Consider the following 24,103-nt stretch of genomic DNA (forward strand, 5'->3'; position numbering starts at 1 on the left):
AGAGGTGTGGTTTCACAACCTGACCTATTTCCTATTAAATTTACAGAAAAAAAAAACCTGTAAATAAATGGCTGGAAATGTCCACCTAGAAATAGCTGGTTAGAAAAATGTTCTGACTTGTAAATCAGCGAATCCCCATAGTAAATAGAGGGGAATCCTGCCAATCTAAAACAATATTTCACACTAGTAAAAACCCAATACTCTTAGTAAATGAGGGCCTATATGTATATCAACAATTTTATGTTATAACCTACTTCATAGCCAGAGCCATATTTATGGCTCATTTTTGCCCCTGTGACAGATACATTTACACTGGACAATAATCTGCAAAATTGTTATTAATGGCATGACCAAGGCAGCTCCTGCACACCAAGCTAACAGCCTTTGGCTACCATGCACTTCTATGTATTGTAGCAAGCATATAGGGGGAGATTTATCAAAACCTGTACAGAGGAAAACTTGCCCAGTTGCCCATAGCAACCAATCAGATTGCTTCTTTCATTTTTCACAGGTCTTCCTATAAAAGAAAGAAGAAATCTGATTGGTTGCTATGGGCAACTGGGCAAGTTTTCCTCTGCACAGGTATTGATAAATCTCCTCATTGTGATTCTGTTTTAAGAAGTTGCAAGTCCAGGTATCAGCTATTGTTGACAGGGAATAGTGAGTACTAGTAGCTAAAAGCTAGCCATTACTGCTGAGATTCCTGGCACCTAGACTTGCCACTGAATAAATTGGCATATTCAGGTGTCAGCTGCAATTAGAGGCGTAGCTGTTAACTTCTGGGCCCAATGCAAAATTTGCAACAAGGCACAATGTGCCAAATATCAAACTGGTCTCTTATGGGGCAGATGTTCTTTGGGGCCTCGTTAGGTGCCAGTGCCCAATTATGACTGCTACCTCGTTAGCTACACCCCTGGCTGCAATACAGAGAAGAGTGTTTTGTGTAAGAGCGGCATTTTAAGTGTTATCTCCACTCATAACTCATGACTAGATAACACCCCTAGTGACTGAACTATACTCATATACTGTTGCTGAATAAATTACCCTCCATAACTGAAAAAAGGTACAGAAAGGAGACTTTCCTTTGAGAAAAGGAGCCATAGGGAGATAGATAGCAAGCACTCCACCCATTCGGCCCAGGTGTTTTCAATCAGCAGGAGACTGCATATGGGTTTCCTCCTAGCATTCTCCCAGCCCTCTGGCAGGGAGCACACTGTAGGTGTTCACACTGGTGTGGTGCTCTGTGGCAGCCATTGTTGCTGTGATGCTTTGTCTGTGGGGTGGTGTGGCCCGCAGCCAGGGGCTTGGTCGGGTAGAAGTGGGGCTGCTTGGCCACTGGGTCATTCCCCCTGTGAGCTTGGTGTCAGAGACGCAGTGGTCGCCGCCTGGCACTATGCCAGTATTAGGTTGGGGTCCCACTGTGACTAGGTGGCCTTGACGTGGCGAGTGGGCTTCTACTTTTTGATCAAAATGTATACTAACAACCTGTTAGTAGTGATGTCGCGAACATAACATTTTCGGCTCGCGAGCAACGAGCGCGAACTTCCGCAAATGTTCGTGAACCGGGCGAACCGCCATTGGCTTCAATGGGCAGGCGAATTTTAAAGGGGTACTCTGGTGAAAACCTTTTTTCTTTTAAATCAACTGGTGGCAGAAAGTTAAACATATTTGTAAATTACGTCTATTAAAAAAACGTAATCCTTCCTGTACTTATTAGCTGCTGAATACTACGGAGGAAATTCTTTTCTTTTTGGAATGCTCTCTGATGACATCACAAGCACAGTTCTCTCTGCTGATGTTATTATAATAATAATACTTTATTTATTGTTGTCCTTAGTGGGATTTGAACCCAAGTCCCCAGCACTGCAAGGCAGCAGTGCTAACCACTGAGCCACCATGCTGCCCTTAGCATACATCTGCTATGCATGGTTGCTAAAATGCAGAGAGCACTGTGCTCATGATGTCATCAGTGTTCCAAAAAGAAAGGAATTTCCTCTGTAGCATTCAGCAGCTAATAAGTACTGGAAGGAGTAAGATTTTTTTATAGAAGTAATTTACAAATATGTTTAACTTTCTGCCACCAGTTGATTTAAAAGAAAATGGTTTTCACCGGAGTACCCCTTTAAAACCCACAGGGACTCTTTCTGGCCACAATAGTGATTTAAAAGTTGTTTCAAGGGGACTAATACCTGGACTGTGGCGTGCTGGAGGGGGATCCATGGCAAAACTCCCATGGAAAATTACATAGTTGATGCAGAGTCTGGTTTTAATCCATAAAGGGCATAAGTCACCTATTATTCCTAAATTCTTCGGAATAACGTGCTTTAGCCCCCTTTAGGCAGCACATAGAGCCCCCCTTTAGGCATCACTTAGTTAGATCCCCCTTTAGGCAGCACATAGATCCCCCCATATTAGGCAGCACATAGTTAGAGCCCCCCTTTAGGTAGCACATAGGTAGAGCCTCCCTTTAGGCAGCACATAGAGCCCCCTTTAGGCAGCACATAGTTAGATCCCCCCTTTAGGTATCACATAGTTAGATCCCTCCCTTTAGGCAACACATAGATTCCCCCATGTTAGGCAGCACATAGAGCCCCCCTTTAGGCAGCACATAGATTCCCCCATATTAGGCAGCACATAGTTAGAGCCTCCCTTTAGGCAGCACATAGAGCTCCCTTTAGGCAGCACATATTTAGATCCCCCTTTAGGCAGCACATAGATTCCCCCATATTAGGCAGCACATAGTTAGAGCCCCCCTTTATGCAGCACTGGTTTTATTTCACAGCCAAAAAAGGTATTTTATTTTATTTGAACAACTGTCACACCAAATGTGATTTGCACTAGTGTGACAATGAGCAAAAAAGTTGCCAGCAGAGTTCCCCTTTTAAGCAGAGGTCCCCAACCAGGGTGCCTTCAGCAGTTGCAAGACACACGGGCTGAACTTATAGCCCTTTTAATACTGTAGTTAGTTGCTTGAAGGAACTTAAGTTTTACACTGGAGTACCTCTTTTAACCAGCAGTCCCCTCCCAACCAGGGTGCCTCCAGCTGTTGCAAGACACACAGACTGAACTTATAGCCCTTTTAATACTGTAGTTAGTTGCTTGAAGGAACTTAAGTTTTACACTGGAGTACCCCTTTTAACCAGCGGTTCCCTCCCAACCAGGGTGCCTCCAGCTGTTGCAAGACACACGGACTGATATTTGAGCACTAAAAAGGGCTTTTTTGGGTGCTATCCTTAAAGCAGATGTTAGACTAGTGCTTTAGGAGTAAAGTGGACCCTGAATACACCACCTAGCAGCAACCTAGCTATCGCTTTCCCTATTACAGCAGCAGCAGCTTCTCTGTCCCTTCACTTTCTAAGCCTGCAGCATGCCGAATGAAGGTAAAATGGCGTCCGTGCAGGAGGTAGGAGGGTCTGAAAGGGAAGGACTGCTGCTGATTGGCTTTAATGTGTCTGCTGACTCTGACTCACAGGGTCAAAGTTTACCACAATGTTAAAGTTTACCACAATGTTAAAGTATAGAGTATAGTATCTCTACCTGTTCGTTTTTTAAAGTAGTTTTTGAAGAAGCAAGTAGATCAAAATACAAATTGTGGATGGGAATCTATGTTTCTGTTTCTCTAATTTTGTTTTACATAGTAAGATAGATGCTTGTCAAATACTTTGGGAGCTGTTTCTGGCCTAAATGCCTAATGTGTGTTTTACATGTGAACAAAACTTAGGACTACTTTTTAGCTGCAGTTATTTTCCACAAGAACAGTTTCCAAATGTTGAGCTTAGTCCTGAAGAAATATGGACAACTCCAGCTCTGCATTCACTGAAGTCATTTAAAACATGTCTGAAGAAGAAGGCAGAGCCTCTGAAAACATTGACACTTGACATGCAAGAAATCTTATGGCTCCACTCATAAATAGTCCTGAAAAGAGTACTGAGAAGGAAACATGTTTTGCTTTTTGGTAACCCAAACAGGCAAATATTGGGACTATGAAATTTGCAGCTATGAACTTGACCACATGTCTTTGCACAAAAAGCAGAGTTTTATCTTTATGTTTTGAAAGAAAAAAATATCAGATAAGGTTGGATTTAAAGGTAAAATTTCAAAGTGTATCATTGTGGTGTCCCATTCTATACGGCACTTGTTTATTTATGGGTCCCCATAGCCAGAGTCCCTTGGAGTCCATCTTAGCCAGTCTACCCCTAGTCGCCTCTATTCTAGTGTATAAATCTCTAATTTATCCATAGGTTAATGTAAATAGGATAGTATATGTAAATAAATGGTTAATTACTTGTTTCCATGGCGTCGCAGGGCCTTCGGGTCATGTGATGCGTTCCAAGCCTCACTCTGGATGCGTTCCAGGCCTCACTTTGGTATTTCTAGCCTCATTTTGGTTTTATTGTGTGTATAGGACCTATACAGGAAGTCAGATGATCACCCAGAAGCCTGTGTGATGGTGAGTGACAGCTGATCTTGGACCTATCAAATTAGGCTCCGCCCCCCTGTCCATATAAGGGATGCGGCAGCCATTTTAGTTCTCTTTGTTCCTGGGTTGCCAAGCGGGCAACATCTCTCTATAGAACCTGCACTGCTAAAAATCGTGAGTTAGGCCCAAGCCTCGCAGCAACAGCCGATCCTTAGCAAATATTGAGTGTATCAATCCCCAAACACTCAGCGGGACCACCAGACCTAATCTACCCCTAAATCCGGATGGATCCACGCACCAATTACCTTGATTCTATTAACCTGCAAAAGACGTAAGGTCCAAAGCAACTGTTAGTCATTGAAGTCTATAGAAGTGTATTTGTCACGATGCCGGCTGGCAGGTAGTGGATCCCCTGTGCCAGAGAGGGATGGCGAGGACCGCGCTAGTGGACCGGTTCTAAGCCACTACAGGTTTTCACCAGAGCCCGCCGCAAAGCGGGATGGTCTTGCTGCGGCGGTAGTGACCAGGTCGTATCCACTAGCAACGGCTTACCTCTCTGGCTGCTGAAGATGCTGAAGATAGGCGCGGTACAATGGAGTAGGCAGAAGCAAGGTCGGACGTAGCAGAAGGTCGGGGGCAGGCGGCAAGGATCGTAGTCAGGGGCAACGGCAGGAGGTCAGGAACACGGACTAGGAACAGACTAGGGAACGCTTTCACTAGGCACTAAGGCAACATGATCCGGCCAGGGAGTGCAGGGGAAGTGACTAGATATAGGGAAGTGCACAGGAGGGAGCCAATTAAGCTAATTGGGAAGATTGGGCCAGGCACCATCATTGGTGCACTGGCCCTTTAAATCGCAGAGACCCGGCGCGCGCGCGCCCTAGGGAGCGGGGCCGCGCGCGCCGGGACAGGACCGAGGGAGAGCGAGTCAGGTACGGGGACCGGGGTGCGCATCGCGAGCGGGCGCTACCCGCATCGCGAATCGCACCCCGGCTGAAGGCGGGACCGCAGCGCACCCGGTCAGTGGATCTGACCGGGGCGCTGCAACAACGAAGATGAGGCGAGCGCTCCGGGGAGGAACGGGGACCCGGAGCGCTCGGCGTAACAGTACCCCCCCCCTTGGGTCTCCCCCTCTTCTTGGGGCCAAAGAACCTGAGAAAGAAAAACTCAATTTTTTCGTGATGAGGTCCGAAGCAAATTAGGAGGGGTTCTGTGTGGAAACGTACGAGACAGTCCAATCTTTTATTGTAAAAACAATAGATGTAGAGGGGTCTGGCGAGACTGGTCACAGGAACGTAGAACCTGTTGATGAGAGAGGCCAAAAAAAATTTTCCTGCAGATCCGGAATCCAAGAAGAGCATAGTAGAGAAGGAGAAGGTAGAGGCAGATATCCGCACAGGCACAGTAAGGCGTGGAGAAGCAGAGTTGACATCAAGAACTGTGTCACCTTTGTGCGGAGTCAGCGTACGTCTTTCCAGGCGGGGAGGACGGATAGGACAATCCTTCAGGAAGAGTTCGGTACCGGCATAGTACAGGCAAAGATTCTCCATGCGGCGTAGTGTCCTCTCTTGAGGTGTCAAGCAAGACCGGTCAACTTGCATAGCCTCCGCGGCGGGAAGCACAGGAACAGATTGCAGAGGACCAGAGGGGAGAGGAGCCGGAGAGAAAAAACGCTTCGTGCGAACAAAGTCCATATCCAGACGGAGCTCCAGACGCCATCCGGAAGAACGCATGTCAATGCGAGTGGCAAGGTGAATGAGTTCATGTAGGTCAGCAGGAGTCTCTCGTGCGGCCAGAACATCTTTAATGTTGCTGGATAGGCCTTTTTTAAAGGTCGCGCAGAGAACCTCACTATTCCAAGACAACTCGTAAGCAAGAGTACGGAACTGAATGGCGTACTCGCCAACGGAAGAAACACCCTGGGCCAGGTTCAGCAGGGCAATCTCGGCTGAAGAAGCTCGGGCAGGTTCCTCAAAGACACTTCGAATTTCCGAGAAGAAGGAGTGTACAGAGGCAGTGACGGGGTCATTGCGGTCCCAGAGCGGTGCGGCCCATGACAGGGCTTTTCCAGACAGAAGGCTGACTACGAAAGCCACCTTAGACCTTTCAGTAGGAAACTGGTCCGACATCATCTCCAAGTGCTGGGAACATTGCGAAAGAAAGCCACGGCAATACTTAGAGTCCCCATTAAATTTGTCCGGCAAGGACAGGCAGAGGCTAGGAGTGGCCACTCGCTGCGGAGGAGGTGCAGGAGCTGGCGGAGGAGAAGATTGCTGGAGAAGTTGCGACTGAAGTTGGTGCGAAATGGTGGACATTTCCGACAGCTGACGGGTTAGAAGGGCGATCAGTCGGGCTTGCTGGGCGGCCACCGTGGTGAGGTCAGCGACCACTGACAGAGGAACTTCAGCGGGATCCATGGCCGGATCTACTGTCACGATGCCGGCTGGCAGGTAGTGGATCCCCTGTGCCAGAGAGGGATGGCGAGGACCGCGCTAGTGGACCGGTTCTAAGCCACTACAGGTTTTCACCAGAGCCCGCCGCAAAGCGGGATGGTCTTGCTGCGGCGGTAGTGACCAGGTCGTATCCACTAGCAACGGCTTACCTCTCTGGCTGCTGAAGATGCTGAAGATAGGCGCGGTACAATGGAGTAGGCAGAAGCAAGGTCGGACGTAGCAGAAGGTCGGGGGCAGGCGGCAAGGATCGTAGTCAGGGGCAACGGCAGGAGGTCAGGAACACGGACTAGGAACAGACTAGGGAACGCTTTCACTAGGCACTAAGGCAACATGATCCGGCCAGGGAGTGCAGGGGAAGTGACTAGATATAGGGAAGTGCACAGGAGGGAGCCAATTAAGCTAATTGGGAAGATTGGGCCAGGCACCATCATTGGTGCACTGGCCCTTTAAATCGCAGAGACCCGGCGCGCGCGCGCCCTAGGGAGCGGGGCCGCGCGCGCCGGGACAGGACCGAGGGAGAGCGAGTCAGGTACGGGGACCGGGGTGCGCATCGCGAGCGGGCGCTACCCGCATCGCGAATCGCACCCCGGCTGAAGGCGGGACCGCAGCGCACCCGGTCAGTGGATCTGACCGGGGCGCTGCAACAACGAAGATGAGGCGAGCGCTCCGGGGAGGAACGGGGACCCGGAGCGCTCGGCGTAACAGTATTGCAGAGACTGTAACTGTATTCTGAATGTACTGCAAGTTCAGGAGTAAAATTTACTTCAGTTCAAGTTTAACTTCAGTGTGGACCTTCAGTCATTACCTGCATACGCCTGTCGTCTCTGCGATATGCCGAAGCTATACCTCAGTAATACCAGTCCTCACCCTGGCGTCACAAGTGACAAGGTTAATATTAACCCCTCATATACCGATACCATACCACCACCACCATACACCCCCCCCCCCAAGGGCTACCACATCATATTATTTTATTGTTGGACATTGAAGGGGGAGGAATCCCACCATGAAGCATCTTACAGCTCTTTGACTTTAAGTGTGTTTAAGCAAATCTTGAAGAACCAGACAGGTGCTGTGATCTAGAGCCCTTGCTCTATACAAACCAGCACACCCTGTACCCTAATGTAGGTGTAAGTTGTGGTGGGTGAACTGATTTATAAGCCTCTCCACCGATCGCTTCTCAGTGTAGAGGAGAGGGCAGAGCTTTGCCCCTCTCCCCCCTTTCAGTCTCTGTCATTTGGCTGGTATGTGCTCATCTACATACCTGGAAAAATGCTGGCTTTGATAGTAAGTCTATCTGAGGAGGGATGGGGAAGGTAAAAATAAAAAGTTATTTTTTTTTTATTATTAGTGGAAGGTGCCGCCCACTGCAGTTACACAGTGCGGTAAGGAGGATTGGGTTGTTACACTTATAGCCCAATCATGGACTGTGTCATTATCACATGTACAATATATATTATCAAGCCATACTATAATATCACCCATGTAAAAATGAATTGCACTCTTCTTTGCTTTTAACTTGGGATATGTAAAAAATAAGCTGGCCCTACCTTGCCAAAATTAGATTTTTTTCTTTAACTAGAGATCCTGAATGAATAAATGATAATGATTATGGGCCACAAAGAAATTGAACTATTCATGTAATTAGTTCAGAAAAATATCCTGTGGGGATCTTTATCAATTTTATTGATAAGATCTTTAGCAGCAACACCTCTTTCAATTACAGGCTTTTTTTCCATTTTATGGTTGCTGCGACAAATATAATGGGGTAGATTTCCCAATAAAAAATGGGTTAAAAATTTACCATATTGTGCTAAAATTTTTGCCCAAAAATAGGTCCAAAGTAAGATAAAGGTAGACAAAGGTTCTAAACATATGATACATTTTACATCCAGCATAAGCTACTGTGGTAACAGCACTTCTTATCTAGTTCTCAGCTGTCTAAATCTAAGACAATATAAATACATCTGCCCCAATATGCAATATTTCCTGGTTATAGAATGTTGGGGGCCTTTTACAAATAGAGTTTAGCATGTACCTATAGTTTCAGGTATCTTTTCAGGATAAATAAATATAATCAAGTAACAGTCCTCAAAGTTTTATGGAATAAAAAAATATAAGGAATAATACAGTAATATGGTACAATTATTAAAGCATTTATTTGTTCATATTTATTTGTGAATAAAAGAGATATAAAAATAGAGATGGATTGCAGGGCCCTAGCAAATCCAAATCCTTATAGGTACACCCCTAAATTTCCAAAGATTTATGAACACTATAAACCTTTAAAAGAAAGAATTCTCCTCATCACAAACAAATATAGTAGTATGATTTGTTGGAGTATTAGGAGTAATAATAGCCAAGGCAGTGTTCTTTTTGGTGCATACATGCGTCCGGTATACTAATATACCTGCAAACGTGCACTGTATGTAATATTAAATACAGTGCATATTTCAGGTTTATTAGGATATATCATATTTTGAACAAATAAATGTTTCAATAATTGTACTCTACCATATTATTTAATATATTCTTTATTTCATACAACTTTGAGGACTGTTGTCATGAAGGGGGGCCAGGGAGTTTGTGAGCCCTAACTGTCCCTAAAACCCCTGACCCTTTCTATTTCTCATCTGCCCAAAACGACAGGTCGACAACCACGAGGATAGACCTTATGCTGCGCTAAAGTGCATGGGCGTAAGAGTCAAACAAAACAGAACAAACTGTACATGTCGGGAAACATGTCAGGAACATAACGGGAATACTACAAAGCTACAGACAGACATATCAGGCAAGATATAGCATAGTAACAAACAGTTCAAGAACCAGGATCAAGACAAATGGCAGATATGATAATATGAACAAGACTAGATATGAGGATAAGTATACAGCAGACAAAACCAGGCGATGCAGGGGATGAACAGGTTAGCTGAATGTCAGAACACTAAATGGGTCAGGAAATCAAGTGCACTGTTCACACTGGACTCAGGTCACAGAACACACTGGACACATGACTCCATAAAAGGAGTGGACAGCAATAATAACTCCAGATGGACTCCTTGCTAGCTGCACACTCAACAATGTGGAATGGATAGCAGCCAAGGAGAAAACAAATAAAAATACATGAAACACGGGCTTAGACTCAAACATACTCCTAGATAGATGGATTAGCACAAAGCTCAGAAAATGATTTTATCCTAGGAGATTGAAGACAAAAAAGAGAAAACCACCAAAGGCGCCTGGTGCGTTATCCTAATAAACCAATGAATTAGAAGGCTGGTAATGTTCTCACCTTGAGCGCACTGGATTTGCGCATATCGCCCAAAAATATTGGGTGCGATGGATTCCTGGGAGTGCTGCGAGGCCGTAGGTTTGTTTAGATAGACGTAAGTCCATCCACTAGTGAATGCAAGAAAATGACCAAAAGGATCCCTCTCTAGGGGCTGCTTCTCCCAATGGATTCACATAGACAGGATAGTCAGGAAAAAGTATTCTTTACTGACCAATGATGGGTTTTGGGTTTAACCCTTCCTCAGATTCGCATAATCATACGTACAAACATTTAAGGTATATATACTAAAAGACCACCAAACATTTGGCAGGTGAGATTAGAAAAGGGGAGGAGTTAAATGCTGAGGTGTAGTCACATGATAGAGACCACGTACAGGTATAAAACCTGTTAGAATGCAGGGCGAAAAAAATTGGGTCTTTGTAAAATGAGGCATTCAAGTTAGAAAGGGGTTAACTTCTAGGCATGAATTAAACAGTTTTGATGAAAAAGCAAAAATTGTAAAATTAGTCCTTGTAATCGATGTTGAAAGTGAGGCTTGCACCCCACATAGGTGGTTGTGTGATGGACATCAAGATGCTTCACGCAACTGTAAACGAGGCTTGAGGGACACGTAGAGGACGAGGTAGTTGTTCTCCAGAACGTAGGTTTGCAAGACACGGCTTTCCCAGGTACAGAGTACACTGTGATAAAAATACATGAAATGAATAGCAGGTTCCAAGCATACATATAGTGCCTCAGGGAATGATATAGATAAGAAACACGGGACAATCTATTCTTTGCATATTGGATATTAATAAGTATCGGATTGGGACGATATTGTGGATACTGGAAAAAACAAAACATGCGGGATGCAAAGAGTGAATGAGAATTATAACGAAATGTAGCTCATACCAAGCCGAGATTTTTAGTCTCCGTGGTGGATAAAAGCCAAAATTTTTAGTCTCCGTGGTGAATAAAAGGGGTAAATATTAATTCCTTATGATCTGCATATGCATCAATGTTGGTAATTGGTTTGCTAAAATAGACTGAAAAAAGACCGTTTAAAGAATGCTCATTGATAAAAACTGAGAGGCACAATAGATTTACATAGTGGAAAACCACACATGAATATACTCACCCAATCCACTTTTACAAACAATGGGGAATTCCTGGATGTGGTGATTTCGTATACCTCGGATGCCACCACAAAATCCTTCTTCAAGAAAGTGGACTGTAATAGCTATTTGCACTTTAATAGCAACCACTACAAAACATGGTTAATTAATGTGCCATATGGCCAATTTAAAAAGATTCGGCGTAATTGTACCACCCTTGACAATTATAATAATCAGAGCACAATAATAGCTGAAAGAGTTAGAGCTAAAAAATATCCCAAGGCACTAAATGAAGCATCCAAAAATCAGGCAAGGCTTTTAACACAAGATGAATGTCTTGCTCCTAGAAAAAAATCATGGAATGGAAATGGACTGACAATGCAATTTTATTACTACTTATTCCAGCGATCATCCGAAAATTTAACAAATATTGGAAAAGCACTGGCACATTCTTTTACAAGACATTTATTTACGTCCTTTACCTTTAAAAGAGCCCGTTCCCTAAAAAATATTTTGGCTCCTAGTCACTTCAAAAATTCCCAAAAAAACTAAACAAAATACAGCCAACCCTCTTACACTTTTCTCCAAAGAGGTTCTAAAAGGCGCTTACAAATGTGGTGAACCAAAATGCAAATGTTGTATAAACATTACACACAGAATGAACACATTCCACTCCAATGTTACAAAACAATAATTTTAAATTGATACATTTATAAACTGTGGGTCATCCTTTGTTATTTATTTAATATAATGTCCATGCGGTCTCCAATACATTGGCCGCACATCCCAATGCTTATGAAGTCGCATTAACAAACATAGAGGCAATGTGACCATCAATTTTCTTCTACATAGCATCTCTTGCCATGCAATGATACACCACAAAAGCTGCTTCAATGAATTCTCTGTTACCCCTATTGAACTGATCCCAGAAGGATCTAACATATTCGAAAAACTCAAACAAAGAGAAAACTACTGGATTTTTAAATTACGATGCCTAACCCCCTTAGGCCTAAATGAATATATAGAATGTTCCACATAATCAGTAATATAAAATGATTTAAATATATATGTATATATATGTGTGTGTGTTTTATTTTTTAACACCATTCATTACAATTTCTTATATATATTTTATCTCTACCATTTGTATCACATAATAATTTTTACAACTCTTACATATATTTAAGATTATCAAATTTTAAACAAAATCTAAAATATACAGTATTAGCATTCAACCAGTCCACTTCCCAATTTTCCTAATATCCCTCTTTTTCCTTGTTATATCACTATTCCTTTCTGATACCCATAATTATATTGAGTATATTCATGTGTAGCTTGCCACTATGTAAATCTATCGTGCCTCTAAGTTTTTATCAATGAACATTATATTAAACGGTCTTTTTTCAGTCTATTTTAGCAAACCAATTACCAACATTGATGCATATGCAGATCGTAAGTAATAAATATTTACCCCTTTCATTCACCACAGAGACTAAAAATTTTGGCTTTTATCAACCACGGAGACTAAAAATCTCGGCTTGGTATGAGCTACATATCGTTATAATTCTCATTCACTCCCTGCATCCTGCATGTTTTGGTTTTTCCACTTTCCACAATGTCGTCCCGATCCGATACTTATTAATATCCAATATGCAAAGAATATATTTTCCCATGTTCCTTATCTATATAATTCCCTGAGGCACTATATGTATGCTTGGAACCTGCTATTCATTTCATGTATTTTTTTTTATCACAGTGTATTCTGTACTTGGGAAAGCCAAGTCCCGCAAACCTATGTCCTGGAGAACAACTACCTCATCTTCTAAGTGTCCCGCAAGCCTCTTTTACAGTTGCATGAAGCATCTTGATGTCCGTCACACAGCCACCTATGTGCGGTGCAAGCCTCACTTTCAAGATTGATTACAAGGTCTAATTTTTTTATTTTTTGCTTTTTCATCAAAACTGTTTAATTCATACCTAGACGTTAACCCCTTTCTAACTTGAATGCCACAATTTACAAAGACCCTATTTTTTTCGTCCTGCATTCTAACAGGTTTTATACCTGTACGTGGTCTCTATCATGTGACTACACCTGAGCATCTAACTCCTCCTCTTTTCTAATCTCACCTGCCAAATGTTTGGGGGTCTTTTAGTGTATATATACCTTACATGTTTATACATATGATTATGCCAATCTGAGGAAGGGTTAAACTTGAAACGCGTCATTGGTCAATAAAGAATACTTTTTCATGACTATAGAAACATAGAATGTGTCGGCAGATAAGAACCATTTGGCCCATCTAGTCTGCCCAATCTGAATCTGAATCCTATCAATAGTCCATGGCCCTATCTTGTTTATGTGAATCCATTGGGAGAAGCAGCGCCTAGAGAGGGATTCTTTTGGTCATTTTCTATCCTAGGAGATCCAGGATCACACAAGGTCAAACAGAATTGATACCAAGTCATAATGTAAACATGGACTAAGATTCACAAAATTCAGGCACAACAGAATACAATCTGAAAGGGTAAAAACAGGGCACACTAAATATATGCAAGGCAAGAATACTAAAAACTGACAAGGTACTAAACAAAGAATGCTAAAATCCAGATATCAAAAACATAGACAGGACAGGTAACCATGGTCAAACTTAGACAAACAGACGTGCATAAAGAAACATGGTCAGAGTAACATGTGTAATTGCCAGTCCAGAGCAGCACCTGAAGAGGCCTTATATACCCTCCCAGTGCTGAGGGGCTGGAAGCATTAACTCTCACATTACCAGAGTGAAGTTAACACAGAAATTGCTCAGACAAACTGCATGTTTGAACAGGCCCCAAAACAGAAATATCAAAAGACAAATAAATGGACATTACAACTTTTAGGGTGCATTCACACAACATTTTGAAGATACGGCACCCGGCCCATATCTCATTCATTTCAATGAGCCGGCCGGAGTCAGACCGCCGCATTCCACGGTTTTAGGTCCGACCACGGCATTCCACGGTTTTAGGTCCGGTCAGAAAACCGGATATGGGAGAAAAATTTGCTCATTGAAATGAATGAGATACGGGTCAGGTCAGAGTCGGCTGGGATACGGGAGCGCCTGGTTTTCACTCCCCCCAGCCGTACCTTCAAAACCTCGGTTATTGAAAGGTATAGTGGCCCTGATTTACGAAGAGTGGAGTTTTCTTGGTGTTTTTTTTTCCCAACAGGAATTTTTCATGGTATTTACTAATGTTTCCCAACGTTTTGCACTTTTCCCTACATTTTGCTTTTTTTTTACAACTGTTCTGAGCTGTGGGGTTTTTCAGAGCTCAAATCCACCACATTTCCTGTGGAAACCTTAATAAATATGGGATAAAGAGATGGTCGGGTTTTTGGCCCAAATTCTGGCGCAGACACAATTTTTGACTGCCAAATTCTGGCGCACAACCTGACAAAACAGGTCTGGTTTACAATAGCAAATCAGGGCTAGTGTCTCGTGGACATAGCTTTGCTAATCACTAAGCAAGGATTTGCAATGCTAGCTGTACTTTCTTTTTTGATGGACTAAATATCATTTACAACTAACCTTAGACTTATGGCAATATTCATGGATATACTCATACCCCATTATTACAGATTGATGTTGGATAAAATACCCCAAAATGTATTCTTATTACCTATAATGGCACATATGCTTTAAAAATGCATGTGGCGGTAAAAAAAAAAATCTATGACAGAGATCAATACACAAGGTTGTATATTAAAAGCTTTCTCTGAAACAAGAAACAGCTTAAAATATAACTTTTGTTCCCAATAATTAAAAACATACACCCAGGACCATGATAGCCACCCTTGGTGAGTGACATGTGCTCATACCAAAAATACCACTGGGTGAAAATAATTTAAAAATTTTATTTATCTTGACCAAGTGATTATTTTGTGTAAGTACATGTTTTCATGGTCCTTGGTGTGTGTTTTTAAAAATTGGAAATAAAAGTTTTATTTTAGGTTGATATTTCAGTGATAGCTGGAAAAAAAATGCACCTATAGGAATGGACAGGTCCAAAAAAAAAAAAAACATTATTATACAGCAGTCATTTTTCCTATAAAAGTACATTAACAAAAAAAGTTCATGTAATTATGAAAAACACACATCTATAAATGTAAACAAAGGGGAAAAAACTCAAAATCCTTATTATACAACAGTTGTATTCCCTATAATGACAATTTCCTTGTAACATATGTTTGATATCACCTGAATACATTTTTAGAAAGTATTTAGCTACTCCGGATAAATTCTCAGATTGAACATTTACGCATATGTATGGGATGCTCATTAATCCTTTTCCATAATTTTCTTGTAGTATATCCTACTTACTGCTTCTGGCATTTGTCACACATTATGATAGATATATATATATATATATATATATATATATATATATATATATATATAATACGTGGACTCACAGTTGATAAATGTTCCTATTTTATATTGTGTACTTCTATCTCATTATTTAAAAACCTGTGTAATTGCTATATTCTTACAGTGCTTTGCATATGTACTGTATATCACCCCCTTGGACTTTTCTACATGGTATAATCAAAGATTCAAATTTATTTTAATGCGATTATGTATTAGACTAAATCACAATAGTCCATGATTTGGAAAGGGGGAGGGGATATTTAATGGATTTCAAAATTATTTACAAATAACAATCTTAAAAGTGTTGTGTACATATGTATTCACCCCTTTTCTGTGAATACCCTAACAAAGATCTGGCGTGGTCAATTGTCTTCACAAGTCCCATTTGCAAATCACATAATTAGTAAATAGGAACCTATCTGCAATTTGATCTTAAATCTGTTCAGTGAAGGCCTTAGGGTTTGTTAGAGAGCATTACTGAACAAACAGAAAGATGCTCACTGAACCCAGGGAAAAAATAAGTATATATAGTCCCTTTCTTTCTGTAGGGATTCCATCCCTGATTAAAAACAATAATGCATCAGGTTTGAAAGGTGTAGGGTTATTTGCTCTGGGTTAGTTATATTTTGATATGTTTATACATCTCCATGAAGTTGGATTCAATGGATTATAAATAAAGTTTATAGGATATTAAAGATGTGGATGTGTGCTGGATGCAATACTTGTGGACTTTGTAAATCCAGACAGGCGGAGTCTAATTAGTCATGTGTACTGCCCTCTCTTACGCATGGGAAGCTTCAGCAGCATGGGGGACATTACCGAGCATTAATGAGCAGTGTAATCAAGCATTTGAGTGGGATCTATTGGACATTTTAAGCTCATATTGTCTCTCTGTCAGCTTTTGCTGTCTCCAGTTACAAATCCCTCCTATCCATCTACCACCTCCCCTCTCCATAGACTCTTATCTGCAACATGGAACCTGATTCTTCAGTGAGTGGATACTTCTCTGATATTTCTCTTAATTAAAGGGGTACTCCGGTGGAAAACTTTTTCTTTTTTTTTTTATCAGCTGGTGCCAGAAAGTTAAACAGATTAGTAAATGACTTCTATTAAAAAATATTAATCCTTCCAGTACTTATTAGCTGCTAAATACTACAGAGGAAATTATTTTCTTTTTGGAACACAGAGCTCTCTGCTGACATCATGACCACAATGCTTTCTGCTGACATCTCTGTCCATTTTAGGAACTGTCCAGAGAAGCATATGTTTTCTATGGGCATTTTCTTCTACTCTTGACAGCTCTTAAAATTGGCAGAGATGTCAGCAGAGAGCACTGTGGTCATGATGTCAGCAGAGAGCACTGTGTTCCAAAAAGAAAATAATTTCCTCTGTAGTATTAGTCAACAGCTAATAAGTACTGGAAGGATTAAGATTTTTAATAGAAGTAATTTACAAATCTGTTTAACTTTCTGGCACCAGTTGATTTAAAAAAAAAAAAAAGTTTTCCACCGGAGTACCCCTTTAATGTAGATTTTTTCGGTAACTCTACTAACTAAACCCTAATGTGCTCATACAATATTGTTATACAGTGCCTAAATAATATTAGTATATCGAGGCCTCATTACAATAAAAAACAATACCATCATATAGTAGCCAAACTGTCATACTGTCATAATATATTAAAACAATGACATATTGTGGCAAAATACAATGACATACAGTGAAAATATGTTTTTAAAAAGAAGCACCATACAGTGACAACATAAAACTGCCATGCAAAGACTAAATAATTAAACTCTACTACTAGTCTAAATAAAATTTATATGCTATGGTCAAACAGTACTCATATAAAAATAGAGCTCATATCATGCAGAGTACATTATTGTATAATGTCCAAATAATACAGTGCACAAATAGAAGTGTAATGTAATGCGGCAATAACGTTCGCAAATGATTTTATAACGTCATACAATGGCTGTAAACATTCCCCTAAAGTGTCCAAGTAACTCCATACTGTACTTATATCCAGTACTGCTCAGTGATTTGTAATGTGTTTCTTTTTTCATTAATGTTGAGCGGCATAGGCCAACTTCGAATTTGCGATATTTCATGAATATATGGACAAATATGCGAAAATTAGCTTATAAAAAATTAGCATAAATGAAAATTTGCATATGTGAAAATTTGCACACCAGTCTCAAAGAGTATTATTAGAGCCTTCTTTACACCTCACAACCTGGAAAGCAGAGAGGGGTGATCACTGTGATGTGTACTGTGAAAAAAAAGGAATATTCTTAATTACGAATATATAGTGCTATATTCGCGAATATTCGTAAATTCGTGAATATGCGATATTCGAGAATAAAATTCGCATTGCGAATATTCGCGAGCAACACTATTCATCATGTTTAAAACATTTAATTCTTATGGCTTGAAATTAGTTTCTCACACAAAGTGTAAATAATTCAGTGGATACATTAATTTAATTAAAAACAACTTTTCATTTAAACATGGAGATTGTTGAAACACAAAAAATCTAACATATTTGTCAAGTTCAATGAAAAAAATAATTCTATGGCCACTGCATTACAGGAATGGGCTAGTAAGGGATAGAGTTGGTATATTCAAAAGTTTATAAGTTTAATACCATAGAGAACCTAAGAATTAATATTTTAAAAGCCATCATGGTAAATGTGACTTTTCACATTGAGCAAATCTCCTAAAATTCGTTTTAAGTCTGAATCAGAGAATCTACTGTCAGATTCATTATCAATTTAAATCCTGATTCAGTTTAGGAAGTGCCCCTATTGAGAAGTGCCTCATTAAACGTTTATACAAGAGCAGGGGCTCCTGTCAGGCATTGCACATGAAGCAGCTGGATGTAGACCGCTGGCCCAGTGAATGTAGTGAATAGAAGTCAAATCTAATTTTTTTGTAAAATTCTAAATAAATCCAATTTGTGCCAAATTGACTCAATAATCTCTAGTCACAAGGCATCTGCAGTATCATTCATTTCAATCACAATGCAGAGATGAAGCCAAGACAGTATACATCACTTCCTTGTACATCTATCAGATGCCTCCTGAAAATCTGTGATGGTGGCCAGCTAGCATGCATATTTAGAGGGGCTGCACCAACTCTATCACAGTTTATAGAAGTATTTTCATTGGTCAGAATATACAAGGAAATCATAGTCAATCTATTACCATCCTAAAAGATTGGTAGGGGTTTGGGGGCAAAGGGTTCCTTAGAAATCTTTAGTATTGAGACTTGATCTAACATGCTTAAAGGGGTACTCTACTGGAAAACATTTTCTTTTAAATCAACTGGTTCAACTGGTTAAACAGATTTGTAAACTACATCTATTAAAAAATCTTAATCCTTTCAGCACTTATCAGCTGCTGTATACTACACAGGAAGTTCTATTCTTTTTGAATTTATTTTCTGTCTGACCACAAGTGCTCTCTGCTGACACCTCTGTCCATGTCAGGAACTGTCCAGAGCAAGAGAGGTTTGCTATGAAGATTTGCTCCTTCTCTGGACAGTTCCTAAAATTGACAGAGGTGTCAGCAGAGAGTGGTCAGGCAGAAAGGAAATTCAAAAAGAAAAGAACTTCCTGTGGAACATACAGCAGCTGATAATTTCTGAAAGAATTAAGATTTTTATATAGAAGTAATTTACAAATCTGTTTACCTTTCTGGTACCAGTTGTTTTAAAAAAAATGTTTTCCAGTGGAGTACCCCTTTAAATATTTTGGCCAATGCTTTTGAGGAAGTTGAGCTAATGTTTTCCATGGAGTTCTTAGAGAGCAAGGACACCTTTTGAAAATTGGATGGGTAGCACTATTAGGCTTCTAGCTACCATTGTCTACTATATATGATTGTGGTATCGTTAAGAAGCAGTATCTTTGTGTAATTGTTATGCTTTTGTTCTCTCTAAAGAACAGCTGTTTTCCTTCAGATGAGTCAAACTTGATATCTCATGGGGTGTCCGTCACTACTCTTTTCATGTAGCTATCGAACAGTGCCCTTCCATTGTCATGATCCTACAAACTCTGACCTTTCAGGAAGAGAGTGACCAGCAAACCTCTCATTCTGATACAGCCCCACACCAGTTAGAGATGTAGTTCCACGATAATATTGTGGAGAAGGGTCCGAAGCAATTTAAACTCTTAACAAGTATACCATGCCTAATATGTAATTCATAACATACACTAACATCTCTACAAACACAAACATACTCCGAACCCTTTGTTTTATCCTAATCACTGGATATCTGCTTTGAGGCTCTCGAATTCTTGTATTGCTATTAATTAGGCTAGCTTTCCACACAGGTTTTTTCTGGCGTTATTTGGAAAACTGCCACTGCATGCTAGGAGCCAAAGTCAGAAGTGGATCCAGTAGGATAGACAAGTATAAGTCCTTCCTTTATATTCCCCATTCCTTTTGAATACACTTCTGGCTTTGGCTCAAAAACTACAAAAAAAAAAAAAAACGCCCCCAAAAAAACTTGTGTGGAAACTTAGCCTTAAAGTGGTCTATTTTAGTGCCGTGTCAGATGAACATATAGCTTATTTATTTTAAAGTCCCTATATAGATTCTATATTTGGCCTTTATTCTACTAAACATATTTAATCTACTAAATGGGGAATGCTCAGCATAAAATAAGTATTTTGCCAAGTACATTTTGATAGCTTGCCAGTATTTGTGTGAAGTTGACAATAAATAGTCATTATTAAGCTTTTCCTGCTTAGGCAATGTGAAAACATATAAATTCTGCGCTAATAGAATTATAAAGTTTCTTAGAGCATGAAATGAGTATTAAGTGGAATATATTTGACCTCCATTACTTCCAGATATGTACTCGAAGCTATCAGTACCAAGGAGTTACACAGCGATCGTTAGTAAGTTGTCACATCAAATGCTGTACACACGATACTCGGAGAAAGACAGTTTTTATTGCTGAGGTCAATCTTGTGATCAGACAAGGCTATTTAGGAGAGATGTTTAGGAGAGATGTTTACCCAATTTTCAGACGCGGTCAATATCATACAGATAGTTTTTCAGATATGGTGAAAAATGCAATCATGGCCGCCGAGCAAATCCCAGGCACCTCCAATGGTCACAGTTAAATGGCTGCAGATTTGGCTACCAATGAATGGAACACAGGCTTACAACACGTGGGATTTATGTGATTTCAGGGAAGGAAATGGAAACGGTAAGCTCTGTCCAGTCAGATTATAGAAAATTCCCTGCTTTCCCCCTCTGTGTACTATGCAATATCTCTTTCATTTAGCTCCACCAGGCCTATACCACGGAAACGTCAATTTGCTCTTGGGGATGGGAATGAGAAAATAAAATGCACTGAGTGAAAAGAGCTCTATGCAATTATCCATCTGTCAATTAGAAAGGGACGTTTTTTTCCTTTTTTTTCATCAGGCTGTGTCTGCTAAAATGACAATTTGTTGCTGACAGGGAAATAGAACATGCATCGCCATGAAACTCAGCTTGATAAAGCCCAAAGAACCAAATTAAACACTCTGTAGTTGATGGCATAATACGATGCACAATACACTTAGAAGTTGCAGACCATTTAATCTGAGTGATGTAATAAATACATGAAATGTAGCAGATGCAAAGACAGGGAGCTAAGAAAAAAATGTACGTTTTAAAGGGGTATTCTCATTATCTTTTTTTTTTCTTTTGCTGATATACTATTTTACTGTATACTACTGAGGAAGTTATTTTATTTTTGAATTTCATTTTTATCTGACCAAAGTGCTCTCTGCTGAATCCTCTGTCCATATCAGGAACTGTCCAGAGCAGGATAGGTCTGCTATGGGGATATCCTCCTGCTCTGGACAGTTTCTGACATGGACAGATGTGTCAGCACAGAGCACTGCGGTCAGACAGAAAAGAAATTCAAAAATAAAAGAACTTCCTGATAAGTACTGGAAGGGTTAAGATTTTTAAATAGAAGTAATTTATAAATCTATTTCACTTTCTGGCACCAGTTGATTTAAAAAAAAATAGTTTTCCACCAGAGTACACCTTTAACCCATTAAGGACCCAGCCTATTTTGACCTTAAGGAATCGGGCATTTTTTTGCACATCTGACCACTGTCACTTTAAGCATTAATAACTCTGGGATGCTTTTACTTTTTATTCTGATTCTGAGATTGTTTTTTTCGTGACATATTTTTACATTTCAAATTCTCTGCCTATAAGGAAAATGGATATCCAAAATAAATTATATATTGATTCACATATACAATATGTCTACTTTATGTTTGCATCATAAAGTTTACATGTTTTTACTTTTGGAAGACATCAGAGGGCTTTAAAGTTCAGCAGCAATTTTCCAATTTTTCACAAAATTTTCTAAATCTGAATTTTCAGAGACCAGTTCAGGTGTGAAGTGGATTTGAAGGGTCTTCATATTAGAAATACCTCATAAATTACCCCATTATAAAAACTGCCAAAGATCAGGACCTTAAGGACTTCTTGTAACTGGAGGTATGTCCCTGTGTTGCCAGTATACTGGGACAGTACAAAAGAGTTGTACATGGCAACCTGTACCAAGTAGACCGCAACTTTTTTGTACCATATCATATTTTCCGCATGGCATTGTATGGCTTGAGGACTTGATCAGAGAGATCAATTCCCCCCATATACCAATTGTTATCCAGAATACAATCGGGATTGAGGACCGTTATTGTGGTACCCCTCACAGGGACAGGTGAGCTACCGTTACCATGAATTGTGGTCAGCATAAGGACATCCCTCTTGTCCTTATACCTGATCAGCAACAGGTTTTCATGGGTATGGGCACGGGACTCACCCTTGGGCATAGGTGTCTGGATCAAATTTAGAGGGAGGCCTCTCTGGTTCTTCTGCACGGTCCCACAAGCAGACGTGGATATGCAAAACAGAGGGATGCTGGTATAAAAGTTATCCACGTAAAGGTGGTAACCCTTATGCAGCAATGGGTACACAAGGTGCCAAGGAAGAAGGGAAGTGTGTATGAGTGTGTGCTTGTGTGCAAAGTATATAACAGTGCGTAATTATGTCACACACCGTTATATTATAACATAAAAGAAAAATGCTGCGGCCAAAAGAAGGAAAAAGTGGCAAAATGCAGCGCCCTGAACCCCTAATAGGGCCCGGATCACGCAAAAAAAATGGGTAGCGGACACTTGGGGACCTATTAGGGGGTCGGGGAACTTTTTTTTTTTTATATTTTTAACTTTTTTTTTACTCTTTCACTTACCTTTTCCTCACTTTAGCTGTTCCTGCACTAAAGGTGGCAGGAGGCCACTTTCTCTGCCCTGAGGGGCACAGATCTTGGCAGAGGTGAAGGGAGGGGTCCCTGGCTTCTTCTCTCAGCTCTGCCCGCTGACTGAGATTGGAGGGCGAGCAGAGCTGAGAGATGGGGAAATTAACCCCTCCCCTGCCAGCTGCTATTGGTCGGACAATCAATAGCAGTTCTCCTGGGGAGGTGACGGGATCGCCACCTCCCCCTAGCTATAGGAGGCGATTGGAGGTGTATAGTACACCACCGATCACAGTCTATTTCGGAGTCATCGGGTCACACATGACCAATTTGACCGGAATCGCCGCTGATCTTCATATCCTGTCCTCATATCCTGTCCTCATATCCCGTTCTCGTATCCCGTCCCCGTATCCTGTCCCCTTATCCCGACCTCGTATCCCGACATCACATGCTGACCTCATATGCCGACCTCTTATGCTGACCTCTTATCTCGACCTCATATCCTGACCCAAAATCCAGACCTCATATGACATCCTCATATACCATCCCCATATCCCATCCCCATATCCAGACCTCATATCCCTTCCCCATGTCCCGTCCCCATGTCTCGTCCCCATATCCTGACCTCATATCCCATCCCCATATCCCGTCCCCATATCTAATCCTCATCTCCCATCCTCAGGTGGGGCTGAGTTGTGATGAAAATATTGTAAGCTGAAAATTAAAGGGGTGTGGCTTAATGGGTGGAAGTGTAATTTTAAGATGGGACATGGAATGTGTGGAGGGTGTGGCTTGCCAGCCTGACTGATACATTTACCAGGAGATGCAGAGCGGAGCTTGGGGAGTAAGGTACCAGAAATTCCATATACTTTCTTGGGGTAAGTTAGGGTTAATTTAACTATTACATATGTTTATTTGACATATAAGTAACATGTGACCAAGTTTTATCAAAATATCTGCAGCCGTACGGAAGTTATGCTGGAACATATATTTCCCATAGGTTTGTATTGGACTTTAAACAAATTCCCCAACCAACGTAAATTAGGGTAGGTTAGGGTTAAATGAACTGTCCTATATTTTTAGTGGACATATAACATGTGACCGAGTTTATCAAAATATTTCCAGCTGTTTGGAAGTTATGCAGTAATATATATTTCCGA

General features: G+C 40.9%; 1 long non-coding RNA gene across 1 annotated transcript in view; it reads left to right on the plus strand.

Annotated features, from left to right (window-relative positions):
* The first annotated feature begins 518 nt into the window (after positions 1-518).
* Positions 519-24,103, plus strand: part of LOC130366915 (uncharacterized) — an 88,708-nt gene continuing 65,123 nt past the window's right edge. The window contains exon 1 of the long non-coding RNA XR_008891997.1: positions 519-582. This is a non-coding gene — a long non-coding RNA (uncharacterized LOC130366915). The remainder of the gene's footprint in view (positions 583-24,103) is intronic.

The sequence above is a fragment of the Hyla sarda genome, chromosome 4 (assembly GCF_029499605.1).
Source record: "Hyla sarda isolate aHylSar1 chromosome 4, aHylSar1.hap1, whole genome shotgun sequence".
Taxonomy (NCBI): Eukaryota; Metazoa; Chordata; class Amphibia; order Anura; family Hylidae; genus Hyla; species Hyla sarda.